This window comes from Anser cygnoides, chromosome 32, assembly GCF_040182565.1.
Source record: "Anser cygnoides isolate HZ-2024a breed goose chromosome 32, Taihu_goose_T2T_genome, whole genome shotgun sequence".
NCBI classification, from domain to species: Eukaryota; Metazoa; Chordata; class Aves; order Anseriformes; family Anatidae; genus Anser; species Anser cygnoides.
The window spans coordinates 2129060-2137500 of record NC_089904.1 but is presented as its reverse complement, the minus strand read 5'-3'; the positions used below and the strand labels follow the sequence as shown (position 1 = coordinate 2137500).

Genomic DNA, 8441 nt, shown 5'->3' with positions numbered 1-8441 from the left:
AAAAGGGGGGGGCAGCAAAGCACGGCCAGGTCCCCCCCCCCGCCGCCGCCACCCTCCCCCATGCCCGCCACCCCCCCCCCCCCCCCCGCCGCCCAGAGATAGGGAAATGATTTTCTGTCCCCCCCTCCGCCCCTATTCTTTTCCTCCCCCCCCCCTTTTTTTTTCCCTACCCTCCGCGCTATTGTTTCTGCTCCGCGGAGAAGTGAGGCGGACAAAGGAGGCGGCTTTTCCTACCAAAATTATTAAGTTCGGGACGAGTGGAGCCTCGTCTCACGGCACACCGCGGGCTAGCAGCGCTCTCTTTCATTAAAAAGGGGGTGGGAAAATAAAAATCCTCCCCCCCGATCCCCCCGTGCCACAAGAAATCAATAAATTTAAAAGGTGGTCGCTTCCCGCTCGGTCATCCCCGAGAATTGGAAAGGTGATGGGGTTTTGGGGGGTTTGGGAAATCTGGCATGGGGGCGCCGGTGGAGGGGGTCTGGGGTGCTGCTCGTGTTGGGAGAGCTCCTGTTGCCATCTTCTGCTCAGCCTTCTCGCTATTAAAGCAGAGAAGTTGCGAAGGATTATGTTTCGTGAAGGTGCATTGAAGAACAAAGCAGAAACTGGGTTCCCAACTTGTCCTGCGCTCTGTCTACATCACAGAAAAAGCATAAGATATAAAATTTAATGGGCATTTTACATGCTGTAACCAGGGTGTGGGGTTTCACTTGCAAGAACACGGTTCCTATGTCGCGGCTGCTTCAGCCTGGATTATGAATTACTTTCCAGTAAGGATACATATGAAAGCTAAGTAACTGTTGATTAAGAAAATCAGACGTCTGTGTTACATGAGCAGTGTCTCTCTCTTGCGAAAGGCTTATTTTTCCCCCTTCCCCCCAAAAAAATGCACTGTAAAAGTTGGGAAAGTTATATCTGCGTGTCAGTGTTTCAATGTGAAAAGAAAAAAGAAAAAAAAAAAAGAAAAGAAAAAAAAGTAAAAGGGGGGATAAGGGGAGGGAAAAATAAAAGCAAAGCAAAGAAAATATCAGCCGAGCTTGCACGTAAAGAACACGGGAGTCCTGTGCAATGCGTGGGTTTAGTGATGCTTGTGAGATGGCAAGAAGGAAAAGTGAATGTGCGGAGGGCATGGAGCAAAGAGTGAGCAAGGGTTTGCAGATACTTGTGTGTTGTGTTAGCCAGGGCACCCCGAGCCCAGCGTGTGGTGGTCCTCGAGTGCAAAGGCGCAGGTTGGCGCGGAGGAAAAAATGAAAAAAAAAATCAAAAAAAGGATTAAACTCTCTATATTTGACTTTTCTGGGTTAGCAAAGTGGCAGGCTATCAGGTTTTCCCAAAGCAGGTTCAGATCTGGCGGGAATGGTGTGTTTTGGATTTTTTGCTGGCGGATTGCGATATTTCGGGGGTTTCCCCTCGTTTGACTTGTTTTTTTGCGAGCTTCAGGACGAAGTTTCTGTACAAGCAGTATATTTCGATTGCAAAAATAGCAATGTCCTTGCTCCACAGGACAGGCTCTTGGTCTAAATGTTATAACCCAGACTGAGACAAAGTCTCCGGAATAAAATCACGTGCGATGAAGGAAATGTGTATGTTTAAGCATCGGTTTGAAAACATGTCGCTTTTCTTTGTTTGCTGTGTTAAATATGCTGTGTTTTAAGTGTGAAAAAGACGGAATAGTTGTTGATTTTGGTTCAAAGCAATGTTGCATGGAGTACGACTATTTTCATCATTCTTTTAGGTTGAATACACCAGGCTGGAAAAATGTAATAAGCGAGTTCAAAAAAGGGTAAGGGAAGAAAAAAAAATGGAAGAAACTCATTCACAATACTGTAAATTAATATTTCATCAGGGACGAGGTTGATTACTGGTACTTTTAACCATAATTATTTGATATTAGTGCTGTGATAATTGAATGATTTAAAGGATTCATTACATGTATGATGAGTTTGCCTTCTCTGTATTAACTATCTGCAGATTTCTTTCCCTTTCTTCTAACAGCATGTACAAGACAAAACAATATCTATTCTCTGTATATTAAGATTGATTTTATTTCTGAGAGACCACCCCCCTGGAGAGAAAGAGAAGAATCTAAAGTTAATATATGTTTAGCAACCCAACTCCAGAAATGCAATAAAAGTTAAAATCTCCCCTACTGTTTTTTAATTATGATATTAGATCAGGAAGAAGGACGGTGGGAATTTATTGCTCCAACTATTTTGTATAGATGTGCCTGTTTTTTATGTAAAAACATGGGTAGTCAAAAAGACACCATGCTGTTCGCCTTCATCTTTCTTCACGTAATATTGTTTGCTTTGTTGCTAATGTTCATGCACTTTCTGATGCTGTTATCAGAGTAAAATATTAGAGATATTACGATACGCTGGATTGCATAATTTTTCTTGCGTCTCTTTGTATAATGCTCCTCTCCCAGCAGGTGTAATTTTAAAACCTGGAGGCTTTTGCTCGTGTGTGTGCGTGTGTGAGCGCATTGCCTATGTATGAACTTTATCCTTTGCTGCTAGGAATGACTTTGGGTGGTTTTGCAAAATACCTCCTAGCCAAAGCAATGGGTCGGAGAAGTTGAGTAGGAGGCTGTGGGAAGATGGGGTTGCTTTGATAAACTCTCCCTTTTTGCAGCAGGGGAAGAAGTGGGCTATATTCTGGTTTGGTTTCCCCCCTTCCTTCTCCACCCCCCCCCCCCCCCAAAAAAAAAAAAAAAAGAAAGAAAACAAACAAGCAGTCCTGGTTTACGCAGATATTTGCTCCGCTGGACTTGGAGCAAGTCTGCTGACGGCTCAGCACCTCCCTGCGAGATGTGCCCGCTCTGGGGCTGCAAAAGGACCAGGGCTGCCGGGGGGGAGCCGCGTAAGTGTCAGCAAATGTCCCCGCACCAGGTCGTTCCCTTTGGGTGTCGGGGTGCCCACCAAGTCCTTGCAGAGGCAACGGGCTCCGCAGAGGAGCTGTGCAAGGAGCTGCTTGGAAAGGAGGGGTGGAGGAGGGCAGGAACGGGGCATCGCCTCAATATTCTGTATTTTAAGCCATATCTGTGGCAGATGCAGGCAGGTTTAGCACTGGGCTGATCTCCTGGAGGAGACGTTTGCACCAGGCCAGAGATATTGCGATGCAGCTTGGGCTGGAATCCATCGCCTAAAGCAGCACCCTTCGCCCCTCCGCCCCCCTCCCGCCCCCCCATGCATTTTGTGGGGTTATTGTCTTATTTGAGGGCACCAGACTCTTCCTAACACCTTGTGCTTGCTTTCAAGCTCGCTGGTGTGCAACTGTAGCAGCCAAACAATAGAATTTGCAGACACAACTTGGAGCTTGCAACTATAGTTATCTATGCTAATTACAGGGTGTCTGACAGAAACATAATAAATGTAAAGGGAGAAGTATAGAAATATGTTTCTTCAGGCAGTATACAGTTCGCCTCTCTGGGTTCAGGCTTGTTTTCTTGCTCTTCTTTTAATTTACTTCTCTGGGAAATTTTTTTTCCCCTTCTCTTGACCTGCATTTCATATCACACCCAAAACCGAGCTAACCTGGTATGCCTCAGCGTGGCGTGGGGCTTCGTTTCGTGCCCTCCCCGGCTGCTGCAGACAAGCTGCTGTTTGTGAACATCTGCAGTAGGCTTCGTCTGGTGGAGACCTGAAATTTTGGAAAAGGACACCATAACACACTTAAAGAAATTGTTCTGAGCTTTAATTGCACCTCGGAATTTATTGTCTATTACCCGTACCTCCAACACTGGAGAGACAGGAATTCTTAGCAACAAACAGAGGGGGGGGGGGGGGGGGGGGGGGGGAAAGCACTTAAGCAGGTAAAAAACTCCTGCAGTGTCCTTTTAACTAAACGCTGATTTTATTTGCCTTAGCTATGGCTCCCATATTGGGTTAGGTTGAAGTTTCCACGTTGATATAGGGCGCTGTGCGTGCAAGTTCCACCGGTCAGTTGTTGTCCTGGGGAGCTTTCCCTGTATGATAACTTGTAAGAAACCCTGATTAAATATGATTTTCGAGCAGCCAAAGAATTTAGTAGGGGGAAAGGCAAAGCCTATAGCCTGCAATCGCGCTGCTGCAAGAACCACGGATGGTATCTGGCCTGAAATTAATCTCTCTCCATATTTATTTACTTTAAGAGACAATCCTGGAATAAATAGAGGCATCTGGGGGATCAAGAAGTATTTTGCAGCCTCTTCAGAGAGTCTGCTTTACATTCGTGCAATCTATTGTGTACAGTTTCTTCCCTCTCTCTCTCTTTTTTTTTTTTTTTTAATAAAAGAAAAGGAGGAGTGAAGAAAAGGAACAAAAGACAGAAGGAACTTGGGCAGGCTAAAGAGGAAGGGAATGGGGAAAGACAAAGCAGGGGAAAGAAGGGAACTTCATCCTGGGCTGGGGCTGGGGATGCAGGCGCAGGGGCGTGCTGCTGGCTGGAAGTTGGCGCTGGCTGCAGGCTGACTTTCGTTTCGCTTATGGAGAGATATGAACCAGCACCTCCCTTCCCTGCTCCGGCACGGCTGGAGGTGTGCAGCGGGGCCGGGGGGGAAGGAGCGGCGAGAAAACGCCGATTTCTTTTTTAATCCGAACTTGACAGTGTTAATTGAACCGAGGGAAAGCGGGGGAATGCTCTTGTTCTTTTTTTTTTTTTTTTTTTTTTTCCCTCTCTCCCCTCCTTTTCCCCTCCCCGTGTGTGTGCGTGCGAGAAGGCTCCGTTTGTCTGCCTGTCAAGGGGGGCGCGGTGCCTGCTCGTCCCCGGGCCCCCCGGTGGAGCCCCTGGGCTGCCCCCGCGGGCGGCTCCGGTCCCGGCCTCGGGGTGCCCCGGGCGGGCACAGCAGCCGCAGCCCCTCTCTGCAGGAAGGCGGCGGCTGCTGCTGGCTCTCAGGCCTGCAGTTGCAGCACGGATGCCCCCCACCCCACCCCCAGTTGCTGCCTTTTCCCTACCATCAGTTTTCTCAAAAAAAAAAAAAAAAAAGATTATTTTTTAAAAATGCAAAAATCAAAGACAGCAGTGTCACTTCAGTGAGCAGGCTCTCCAGTAGCGTTTCTTTTTTTCCCCTCCCTCTTCTGTCTTTTTATTTTATTAGGATTATTTTTGTCTCCGTTCCTTCCAATCAGGGGAGAATTTCTCAAAGCGAAACTAAAAGATTTCGAAGTAAGCGGAGAGCTCAGGGCAGGGAAGGGATGCAGCTCGGGCTGAGCACACACAGCACTTGCAGGGAGCAGGGCGAACATGGGAAGAAGCATTTAGCTCCGAAAAGGTGTCAGAAGTCAACTGGCCAGGACAGTGCTCAGACAAAGGCTTGATTTTCTGTAACGTCCTAATTTGCGAAGCGATTTTTTTCCTCCCTCCGCCAGGAATAAAACAAAACAAAATAAAATGCTCCTACAGCTTGTGGACTGCTAGTGTTAGTTTTTTCTCAATGCAATTAAGTTTGTTCCCCCTGCAGATTCAAAAGGGGAGGTGAGAGGAAAAGATATTAGTCTGCCTGGAAGGGATCTGATAGTTCACCATCATTTCAGAAGAGGTAATCTCCCATTAAACAAGTATCGAAGCTTTTGTGGAGGCATAAGAGTCTAGCTGGAGCGTGCATAAAAGATGTGAGATAACCTTGTAGCTGCTGAATTCAATAGCAAGGCGTGTTTTAATTCCTGTGTGGATGTTTGCTTGGAGCCACTACTACTTAAAAGAAGAATATCTCAGGATCTTGCTTTCTTTGCCCTGCACTCTGAGTGGACTTTATTCACGTAACTTTGCATTCATCCATGGGGATGGTTTCATGTCGAGATAAGCGTGAAAGGAGAATATTTCATGTGGGTTCACATCGTGTTTTGGGATTCTGCAGCTAACCGGGGAGAAAACGTTGTCTTGAGCCGTGTCTTTAGTTTGCTTTAAGGTGAAGTGTCTCCATCTCTGCTTTGTACAGCTTAATTCTCAGAGACGAGCAGGCTCTGAATGGAAGGGGTTTGTATTACAAGCGCTATGATTTTTTTTGTAGATCCCACAATATGGGGAGTGAATAATTCTATGTGCTGGAGGTTTCCGTGTAAATAAAAGAAATCTTTGCAAGATATGTTTGCCTTTGTGTAACACCAAAATGCACCATCCACGACTAATTTAGTGACCTTGTCTGCTTGCATTAAGGTTACAAAAACTGCTGCTCCTCATTATAACTCTGTTGCTTGGGTAATTTCTGCTCGTTTTGTGGTTCGTCTGTGGTATATTCTGACATATTTTTCCTCTGGAAAACGTCCCCACTTCCTCTGCTTTTCGGTGCTTCTCTCCCTCTGCATGCTCAGTCCCTTTCTCTCTCCCTCCTTCTCTCTCTGCCTCTTTTTCTTTCTCTCTCTTCCCTTCTGCATATATGCCTGCAGACAACCCTTCTTTTGTAAGGATTTTCTTAAGAATATTCCACCAAAGTAGAAAAGCCAAGCTGCTTTTTCCCCTGCACATGTCACCTCCCAGTATATTAAGCCTTGCACAGTAAGTATTTTTAAAATGGGAATAGATAAAAGAATGATGATCATATATTTTTTTTCTCGTGAACATAAAAATAACCGTCATTGGAGGGTTGTGATTGACAGATAAATTGGTCTCGATAAAGGCCAAAGAAGACGTTCTACTCCTGCAGGAATATTTCCCTTTAAGGGCTCACATAAAGCAGGGGACTTAAAACGGAACGAGGAATAAATTCTGTGGGTGACCGAGTTGATGTCTCTTCCCTTCGAATTTGGAAAACCTTGAATCCCTTCACAAACATCCCCCCCCCCCCTCATATTTTTCTTTTAAAGCCTTCCCTATTTTCTGAGAGGGAAATCTTATTTCTAGCAGCTGCAAGGGCAGCCTGCTGCAGCTTTTTACTCGAATTAAGGTGCAGGATTTTATCTTGGCTCAGCTGAGGCATGTAACTTTGGAGGGTCTGGGGGCTCTCCTCGCAGCATCACGCCTTCTTGCCTGTTTGTGCCCGGATCTGCTTTAATCCCTTTTCTCCTAATGCTCGAATTTCCCATGCAAGTTGCTGAGAGAAAAAAAAAAAAAAAAAAGGGAATACAATTCTGTCATGTGTGTTCATGGGACCTGCACAGACTGTACAGAGCGTGTGTCACTGGTGAACGCTGCATCACTGGAGACACACTGCCCACCCCCTGTGCCTTCCTGCCTGCCTGTCTCTCCCTAGGAGGAACCACCACCGCTTTCTGAGCCCACACTTTTTCTTGTTCTTGCAAATTTTGACCATTTTCCTCTCTCCCCACCATGTCACCCCAGTCCTATAAAACCCGAGGTGATGAATAGCCCTGGAGAGCCTAGACAATCCAGATTATTATTTTCTTGTTTGGTTTCTTGGAAAAAAAAAATAATGAGAGGTTATTTTTGGTTCGGTATCTTTTTTCTTTCTTTCTTTCTTTCTTTCTTTCCAGAGAAATAGCCTAACTCCATTCTTTCAGACTCCAATGGGCGTGAGCTATTTACCTACCTGTCTTTCCTTACAAAGGAAAGGTTATTCTCTCAAAATGCAGGCAGGGTATCACGGATTTTTTAACGCTCCCAACTTCTTCAATCGATTTGGTGCAAAAAGAAAAGTTTCCACGCGTTTAAAAAAAACAAAAATCAGAACAATCATGTGCCAACCACACATTGTTTCTCGCTCCTAATACGCAAAAGCGTTCCCATCCTCAGCTACGCCTTATAGCTGAAAGTCAGTCTTACAGTTTTATTTAATGAACGACACATTTATGAACAATCAAATGATCCTCGTAAAAATTTTATTGAAGGACATAAAAACATCCACGACTACTTGCCGAATAATGCAGCCTTTCACTGCAAAAGCTCTTTCCTTTTTTTTTTTTTTTTTTTTTAAGTGGTGGTGGTGGTGTTATTATTTTCCCTTCCTCTTTTCAAAGGTGCTCCTCACATCTACACATTTTGGTTTTCCTCCGGAAGACACTTATTTTGCAAAGCAGGAATGGATGTGCCTGTGCCCCCCAGATTTCTCAGCTGTTAGGCAGGCTGACGGTTTAGACATCGCTGGAAAAAAAAAAAAAAAAAAAAAAAAAAAAAGATGACAAAAGCTCCGTTTGTGCCTAGAAGCCTCTCCCCCCACGGTCCTTTGGCGAAGTGCGGTGGGGAGCCCAACTCTAAGCCCACTTCGCCCCGCTCCCCTCGCCACCCGAGATATTCAATTTTCACGTAGCCAGCCTAGCCTGGGAGCTGCAGAATCGAAGGACAGAGACAAATTACGTCAAGAAATAGTTCCTGCGCTACCTTCCCCGGTTACCTTCCACCTTCCTCAGCCCTGGGGTCGCCGTGCCCGGCTCGGGCAGGGCAGCCCCCGGCCCCCGCGGAGCCGCCTCCCGCCTCCCCCGCTCCGCGTTATTTCCAGCGCTTTTAGCAAAAGCCAGGTCGCATAGGCGCTATTAAAAAAAGACCTGCGGATTGATCCACGCTATATTTTT

The 8441-nt window shown here is 46.0% G+C and overlaps 1 long non-coding RNA gene across 1 annotated transcript; it reads right to left on the bottom strand.

The window, feature by feature from the left end:
- Positions 1 to 7734: 7734 nt before the first annotated feature.
- On the bottom strand, positions 7735 to 8391 carry LOC136788038 (uncharacterized). Its single transcript, XR_010827049.1, has 2 exons — positions 8251 to 8391; positions 7735 to 8013 (listed from the first exon to the last, which is right to left on the bottom strand). It is a non-coding gene; the product is annotated as an uncharacterized lncRNA (long non-coding RNA).
- Positions 8392 to 8441: the final 50 nt, after the last annotated feature.